This window comes from Arachis duranensis, chromosome 6 (assembly GCF_000817695.3).
Source record: "Arachis duranensis cultivar V14167 chromosome 6, aradu.V14167.gnm2.J7QH, whole genome shotgun sequence".
NCBI lineage: Eukaryota > Viridiplantae > Streptophyta > Magnoliopsida > Fabales > Fabaceae > Arachis > Arachis duranensis.
In genome coordinates, this window is record NC_029777.3 from 80,275,043 (window position 1) to 80,284,373 (window position 9,331).

The window sequence follows — 9,331 nt, forward strand, 5'->3', positions numbered from 1 at the left end:
TATCTCTTGGATTCCTTAATCAGAATCTTCGTGGTATAAGCTAGAATCCATTGGCGGCCATTCTTGAGAATCCGGAAGGTCTAAACATTGTATGTGGTATTCTGAGTAGGATTCAGGGATTGAATGACTGTGACGAGCTTCAAACTCGCGATTGTGGGGCGTTAGTGACAGACGCAAAAGAATCACTAGATTCTATTCCGACATGATCGAGAACCGACAGATGAATAGCCGTGCTGTGACAGAGAGCATTGAACATTTTCACTGAGAGGACAGGACTGTAGCCATTGACAATGGTGATGCCCAACATACAGCTTGCCATGGAAAGGAGTAAGAAGGATTGGATGAAGACAGTAGGAAAGCAGAGAGACGAAAGGGACAAAGCATCTCCACACGCTTATCTGAAATTCTCACCAATGAATTACATAAGTATCTCTATCTTTATTTTATGTTTTATTCATCTTTTAATCATTAATCCTCCATAACCATTTGAATCCACCTGACTGAGATTTACAAGATGACCATAGCTTGCTTCACACCAACAATCTCCGTGGGATCGACCCTTACTCGCGTAAGGTTTATTACTTGGACGACCCAGTGCACTTGCTGGTTAGTTGTGCGAAGTTGTGATAAAGAGTTGAGATTGCAATTGAGCGTACCATGTTTATGGCGCCATTGATGATCACAATTTCGTGCACCAGTAACCATGGAGAGGAAGCAAAAAAAGCTTCTCTCAATGCAGAGCAAAGACAGCCCCCACATTCAAACTCTAAGTTTAGTGTTGGAAGGTCCCAACCATGCTTTGAACATCTGTGAAGCTCCATGAGAGCTTACTGTCAAGCTATTGACATTAAAGAAGCGCTTATTAGGAGGCAACCCAATTTTATTTATCTATGTTATTTCCTTTTTTTAGGTTAATGATCATGTGGAGTCCCAAAAATTACTGCAAAATTAAAGAAAAATAAAAAACAGCATTAAAAATAGCACACCCTGGAGGAGAAACTTACTGGAGTTTAAATGCCAGTAAGGGTAGCAGAATAGGCATTTAACGCCCAGTCTGGCACCATTCTGGGCATTAAACGCCAGAAAGAAGCACCAGACTGGCGTTAAACGCCGAAAGAAGCACTAGACTGGCGTTAAACGCCGAAAGAAGCAACAAACTGGCGTTAAACACCAGAAACAGGTTGCAGCTTGGCGTTTAACGCCAGGAAATGAATAAAAGCTGGCGTTTAACGCCAGAAACAAGCAGCAGTCTGGCGTTAAATGCCAGGATTGCACACTAAGGGCATTTACACGCCTAATTGGAGCAGGGATGAGAAATCCTTGACCCTTCAGGATCTGTGGTCCCCACAGGATCCCCACCTACTACACCTCTCTCTCTCCCCCTCACATATCTCTATAACACTCTACCCAAAACACCACTCACCTATCAAATCCTATTCTCTTCCCTATATTCTCTTTACTAATCACCTCCATCCCTCTTCCCCAAAAACCCCACCTACCTCAGTTTCAAATTCAAACATTTTCCCTCCCAAACCCACCCAATTCTATTCGGCCACCCTCCTTCTCTTCCCCTATAAATACCCCTCCTCACTCCTTCATTTTAACACATCACAAACACTCTTCTTACCCTCTTGGCTGAACCACTATCTCCCTCCATCTCCTCCATTTTATTCTTTTCCCCCTTCTTTCTTTCTTCTTTTGCTTGGGGACGAGCAAACCTTTTAAGTTTGGTGTGGTAAAAGCATTACTTTTTTGTTTTTATTTTTCCATAACCATTTATGGCACTTAAGACCGGAGAAACCTCTAAAAAGAGTAAAGGTAAGGCAAAAGCTTCCACCTCCGAGTCATGGGAGATGGAGAGATTGATAAACCCATATTTTACAGTTTATCTTGTACTCAATTGAGTGGATTTTATCAACTCTTTACCCACTTATTCATACTATTTGCATGTTTTACATTTCCCTTCCTAATTATGTGCTTTGATTGAAAACATGCTTCTTTGGACTTATATTTGCTTATTATTAATCCTCTCTTATCACCATTAGATGCCTTGATATGTGTGTTAAGTGATTTCAGAGATTACAGGGCAAGAATGGCTTGGAGGATGGAAAGGAAGCATGCAAAGTGGAAGGAATGCAAGAAGTTGGAAAAATTGCTAACCTGTCCAGCCTGACCTCTTCGCACTCAAACGGCTATAACTTTAGCTAATGAGGTCCAAACGACGCGGTTCTAGTTGCGTTGGAAAGCTAACGTCCGGGGCTTCGATTTGATATATAATTTTCCATAGTTGCCTCGACGCCAGGTGACGCGAACGTGTGGGTCAACAACCAATCCGCGCGGTCGCGTGGACGACGCGGCCGCGTCACTTTTCCGTGACCTATACGGACCAGAAAGCGCTGGAAGTGATTTCTGGGCTATTTCTGACCCAGTTTTCGGCCCAGAGAACACAGATTAGAGGCTATAAAGTGGGGGAATGCATGTATTCATAATGAAGCACTCATAATTCACTTCTCTCCTCTCTCTCTTAGGATTAGAAATTAGGATTTTTAGAAACTAGGATTTAGGACTTCTCTTGGTTTTTAAGAGTGACTCTCGATTCAGGTTCAATGTTCCTTTTTATTTATTTTTCCAATTAAATTTATGAACTCTTCCATGTTACAGATTACTCTTTTAAATTAATGCTATTTGAGATATTTCAGATCTATGATTGCTTTCTTTAATTTATGTTGTCAGTACTTATCCAAATTAGTTTCATTCGAGTAGATAGTTTTTCTTTTGGCTCTGGTTAAATAACTGGCGACTGTTGAGTTATCAAACTCATTGTTAATTGAAAATTGGAATTCATCCACTTAACTTACCTTCATAGTTAGAGGTTAACAAAGTGGGAGAAAAATCCAATTCTCATTACAATTGATAAGGATAACTGGGATAGGACCTCCAGTTCTTATACCTTGCCAAGAGATTTTATTAGTATTGTTTTACTTATCATATAATATATTCGCACCTTACTTCCAAAACCCCAATTTACAACTCATAACCAATAATAAGAACATACCTCCCTGCAATTTCTTGAGAAGACGACCTGAGGTTTAAATACTCGGTTATCAATTTATTTAGGGGTTTGTTACTTGTGACAACCAAAACGTTTGTACGAAGGAATTTTTGACGGTTTAGAGACTATATCTACAACGCGACTGTTTTTATGACATTCTTTACTGGCAAAAATCCCAACGTCAAAATGGCGCCGTTGCCGGGAAATTGTAAACGTGTGCCTTATTTTTGGTTATTGTAAATAATTTTCAAAAAAAAATATATTTATCTTTTTTTAAAATCTTATCTTTTTCAAAATATTTTCTTTTTGTTGATTTTTATTTTGTCTCACTACTATGAACTCTCACCCCTTTGGCTATGAGTCTGGTTACAATAATATTGCAGGAAAAAGAAATTACAATGAGAACAGGCATCAAGGTTGGAACAATCAAAGATGGGAGGAGCCACAAGGATTTGATCAACCCTCATGGCAACAACTACCTCCAATGGACTATCAACAACCACCACCATATGACTATGAACCCTTTCCTCAACATAACTTTGGACCACCACACTCACAAGCCCCTTTCCGCCATTCACCTCCATATGACCCTAACCCTCAACCACCATACCAACCACCTTATGAACCATATGAACCATATATAGAACCACCCCAATTCCAACCAAATTACTCACAAGAACCACCACTTCAATATTCACCATCTCCATATCCATCAATCCAAGAGCATTATGATCCTATTTATGAAAATCGAGTGCATCAAGAGGCAAAGGATCGTCTCAAGGAAACAATGGATCAATTTCAGGCAACCACTCAACAACTGGGGCAAGTATTAATTCAATGGGCTTCTAGACGCTTAAATATACAAGGCTCAGCCACAGCCCCATGTGGACAGTCTAGTGAAGAGCATAACATAAAGGAGATACCAGAAACTCCAGTGGACAAGACAGAGCATGAATTCGTACTAGAACAAGTAGAAGAAGCTGTCATTGTTCAAGAAGAAGAAGAAGTGGTTGAAGACTTAGGAGATGCAGAACCTCCATGGGAAAGTCAAGACATTGAGCCTCCTTCCAAGACGGTTGAAATTGATGCTAAGGAGGGTGTACAACTTCCAATGCATATCACAGTTGAAGACTTGGAAGAAGTTGATCAAGAGATGGAGATTTAAGAAGAAGAAGCACAACCTCCCATGCCCTTGGAAAGCAACGAAGAGATGATTGAATTGGAAGAAAGCTACCAAGAGGAAGAGGTTGAAATTGAAGAAGTTTGCAAAGAGGTGGTAATTATCAGAGAAGAGCACAAGGGAGTGGAGCTTGCAATTTCATTAAAGATACCTCCCCCTAGGTTGCCATCATCCTTCACAACATTCAAGTGGGTAAAATTCATATCCCATAGCTTTCTAATCCCACTTGAATATGGGCTACTGGAGACGGATGGTCAACTTAGAGCTCTTTGTGGCATTAAGAGCAAGAGGAAGATGGTCAGTGGTAAGAATTGTCCTGCAAGGTTCATCATGGTTGGAAGCTTTAAGTTTAAACGTAAAGGTTGGTATAGAGCTCAACTGAATGGGTCTAGGAAGTTGTTTGGCCGCTTATGTGAGAATTCAGACTGCTTGCCACCCGGATGGAACAATATTGCTCAACCAAAAGACGGGTGCAAAGGCAAGGTCTGGGACCCCGGAATCTATTCTACCAATCACCACTCTTGGGGCCTTGTCACTTGCTTTAACTTGCTTGAAGGCTTTCTGTGCCTTGTTTGGGATCCCGGAGGCTATTGGAAGTACAAACATTGGTGGGAATTCCTGGATCAATACAAGCACAAGCCACCCTAGCAGGAAGCTCATCAAATGTCCAACTTAAGGACTATAACTAAAAGTGCTAGGTGGGAGACAACCTACCATGGTATGATCGTTCATTTTTCATTTTTATTTAGTTTTATTTACTTTTGAGTTTTATTTTATTTTATTATATTGAACCTGGAGTTTTGCATCACATTCATATTAACACTGCATTCTGCATTTTATTTCAAAAAAAAAGCGAGCACGCGACGCGACCGCATCAGCGACGCGTCCGCGTCGCAAGGAGATGAGAGAATAATAAATTGAATAGAGAGTTACGCATGAGCAGGGCTGGAGGCGCGCTATTAGCACAAATTGACTCCATGCGAACGCGTCGATGACGCGTCCGCGTCATTTGGAAAAATAGCCTCCCACGCGACCGCGTCACCCACGCGGCCGCGTGACCTGAAATCGGCGTAAAAAGGGTGTATGGCCGAAAGTTGAGCTGGAATTGGGCTGGACCCGTGCTAGCAGCACAAGCCCTGCCACGCAAACGCGTCACCCACGCGTCCGCGTCATATTGGAAATAAGGCCACTCGCGCGATCGCGTCGACCACGCGACCGCGTCACCTTGGATTTTGGCAATACCAAGTTTCGAACAGAGAGTTGTGCGGCCGCGAGGCTGCACTCGCGCCACTAGCACAAATCGAGTCACGCGATCGCGTGCCCCACGCGTCCGCGTCACCCAACCTTATCGCGCACCACGCGACCGCGTCACCCACGCGACCGCGTCGCCAGCGTCGCACAACCTATCTGGATTAGTGCCAATTTTCTTATCTTCTCTTTTCTAATCCTAATTTCTTCCTTCTCTCTCCTTTCTCACTTTCTTTTTCTACTTCTCATTCTTTTTCACTTTTATTTTATTTTATTTAATTTTTTTGCATACTTTCATTCATTGCATATTTTATTTTTCTAAAAGTTATTATTGGTGTTCAAATATTCTTATTCAACTGTTACATCTTTTCTGGTATTTTCTTGGTGCTTCATGACTTGTTTAATTCTGATTGAGTAATATTATTTAAATCAATGCCAATCTTTTATACCTATAATACTTTTGCATTATTATCTCTCCTTACCCACACTCTCTTCCCTATTGTTGCAACTTTTTGCACTCTTGATTTGCCATGTCCTTCTATTATTTTCTCACTTGCATGTTGTAGCTACCATGTAATTGAGACCCTTATTTTTGGCATTAACCAACCCCTGTTTTATTTGTTTTCTATCTTTGCTTTGGGTCACTTTCCTTCCCTTTTTCTTTCAGGATGGCCACCAGGAAGAGACCGGAAAACGTTTACATGGGAGAGACAAACAAGTTCCTACGCACATTCCTTGATGAGAAAAGCATCAGTTGGAGCAACCCATTCACCTGCACATCTCAGCATGCACCGATGACGGTACAATCTTTAAGTGTGGGGAGGTCGATACCGATCTCCATGGGTTAGTACTTTCCTGTCTCAAACACCAATATTTTATTTTCTTTGTTAATTGTTGCATTTGCATATTTAATTTCATGTTTATTTGATTTTTGCACTTCTTTGTAATTAGTTGTTGTATTTGCATGTTTACTTGATTTTATGTATATTTTACCATTACTTGGTTGAAATAATATTTTCTTTTTCAAGAAACGTTTTGTAGCATTTCACTAATTTGAATAAAATTTTTTGTTACACTTGTTTGAAGTTGTATTTGGAACATGGTTTTTGAGGCAAAGAACACACAACCTGTGAGATTTGAGCTTAATTACATGGTTACATTATTTAACCATAAATTTTTATTCTTGTGTGTTCACTTCTCTATGATTGTAATCTTTATTTTGTTCCATTCTATATGTCCAATATTTAATATATTTGCATGCTTGCATATGATTGAGGCTATTGTTTGATTCTAGCTCACTTATCCCAAAATTAACCTACCTTTTACATCATCCTTGTTAGCCCCTTGAGCTTTTAAATCCCCTCTTGTTTTATAACCATATTACTAGCCTTAAACAAAAAAACAAAATAAAAATCCCAAGTTGAATCCTTGGTTAGCTTAAGATAGATATTGTGTATAATTTAAGTGTGGGAAATTTTATGGGAACATGGGATGATATGAAAAAAAGTAGGAAATTAAATTGAATAAGTTATTTGAAAATTTGGGAAGCATGCTCATGTGAAATCAAAATAATTAAATTACCATGTGCATTGAAAAAAAAATATTAAGTAATTAAATAAGGGGATACAAAAAAAAAAGAGAAGAAAAATAATATTACCCCAAAATGCAAAATAAAAAGAATCAATGCACACATTTTTCAGTATTTGAATAAAGGGGATACAAAAAGAATTTCCCAAACGCAAAAAGCGACGCACATAGGATAAACATAAATAAAAAAATTAAGATATGAGCATGTAATATAAAAGATGGGAAAAATATGGAAAAATAGGTGAAGAAGCTTTGCTTTACAAAATATGTATGTTAGGTGAGATCTTAGACTAATCAAGGATTCACTTAATTAGCTCACTTAGCCTTATACATATACCCTTACCTCTACCTTGGCCCCATTACAACCTTAACAAAAGACCTCATGATGTTTGCATTGGTATGCTAAATAATTATTGATTGGTTAGATGAAGAACAAGGTTTAGAAAGTATGATTAGAGAAGAGTAGAGTGATTAACCCTATACACTTGAGAGATTAGAGTGCATATACACTTCCTGTGAGGGTTCAGTGCTTAATTCTATGTTCCCTGCTTTCATGAGCTATCTTCTTACAAGTTTACTTGTCTTTATTTTATATGATTTGAATTAGTGAAATTTGAATTATTTTTGTCTTAAAGAACTTATTTATTTTTAACTAAGTAGGTAGAAACATTTTAGCATGTAGTTGCATTTATAGGTTGCATTTCATACATTCTTACCATTCCTCTTCATCTTTATAGTTTCTCTGGAGCTTAGCATGAGGACATGCTATTATTTAAGTGTGGGGAGGTTGATAAACCCATATTTTACAGTTTATCTTGTACTCAATTGAGTGGATTTTATCAACTCTTTACCCACTTATTCATACTATTTGCATGTTTTACATTTCCCTTCCTAATTATGTACTTTGATTGAAAACATGCTTCTTTGGACTTATATTTGTTTATTATTAATCCTCTCTTATCACCATTAGATGCCTCGATATGTGTGTTAAGTGATTTCAGAGATTACAGGGCAAGAATGGCTTGGAGGATGGAAAGGAAGCATGCAAACTGGAAGGAATGCAAGAAGTTGGAAAAACTGCTAAGCTGTCCAGCCTGATCTCTTCGCACTCAAACGGCTATAACTTTAGCTACAGAGGTCCAAACGACGCGGTTCTAGTTGCGTTGGAAAGCTAACGTCCGGGGCTTCGATTTGATATATAATTTGTCATAGTTTCCTCAACGCCAGGTGACGCGAACGCATGGGTCACGCGGACACGTGACCTAGCCAACAACCAATCCGCGCGGTCGCGTGGACGACACGGCCACGTCACTTTTCTACGACCTGTACGGACCAGAAAGCGCTGGAAGTGATTTCTGAGCTATTTTTGACCCAGTTTTCGTCCCAGAGAACACAGATTAGAGGCTATAAAGTGGGGGAATGCATGTATTCATAATGAAGCACTCATAATTCACTTCTCATGATTTAGATTAGTTTTGAGAGAGGTTCTCTCCTCTCTCTCTTAGGATTAGAAATTAGGATTTTTAGAAACTAGGATTTAGGACTTCTCTTGGTTTTTAAGAGTGACTCTCGATTTAGGTTCAATGTTCCTTTTTATTTATTTTTCCAATTAAATTTATGAACTCTTCCATGTTACAGATTACTCTTTTAAATTAATGCTATTTGAGATATTTCAGATTTATGATTGCTTTCTTTAATTTATGTTGTCAGTACTTATCCAAATTAGTACATGATTACTGCTTCCCATCTGAAGACAATTTTTATTCAGTAAATTTACTATTTTCTTTTTGGCTTTGATTGAGACATTGGTAACTCTTGAGTTATCAAACTCATTGTTGATTGAAAATTGGAATTCATCTACTTAACTTACCTTCATAGTTAGAGGTTAACAAAGTGGGAGAAAAATCCAATTCTCATTACAATTGATAAGGATAACTGGGATAGGACCTCCAGTTCTTATACCTTGCCAAGAGATTTTATTAGTATTATTTTATTTTACTTATCATATAATATATTCGCACCTTACTTCCAAAACCCTAATTTACAACTCATAACCAATAATAAGAATATATCTCCCTGCAATTCCTTGAGAAGATGACCCGAGGTTTAAATACTCGGTTATCAATTTATTTAGGGGTTTGTTACTTGTGACAACCAAAACATTTGTACGAAGGGATTTTTGACGGTTTAGAGACTATATCTACAACGCGACTGTTTTTATGACATTCTTTACTGGCAAAAATCCCAACGTCAGAGATTCATCT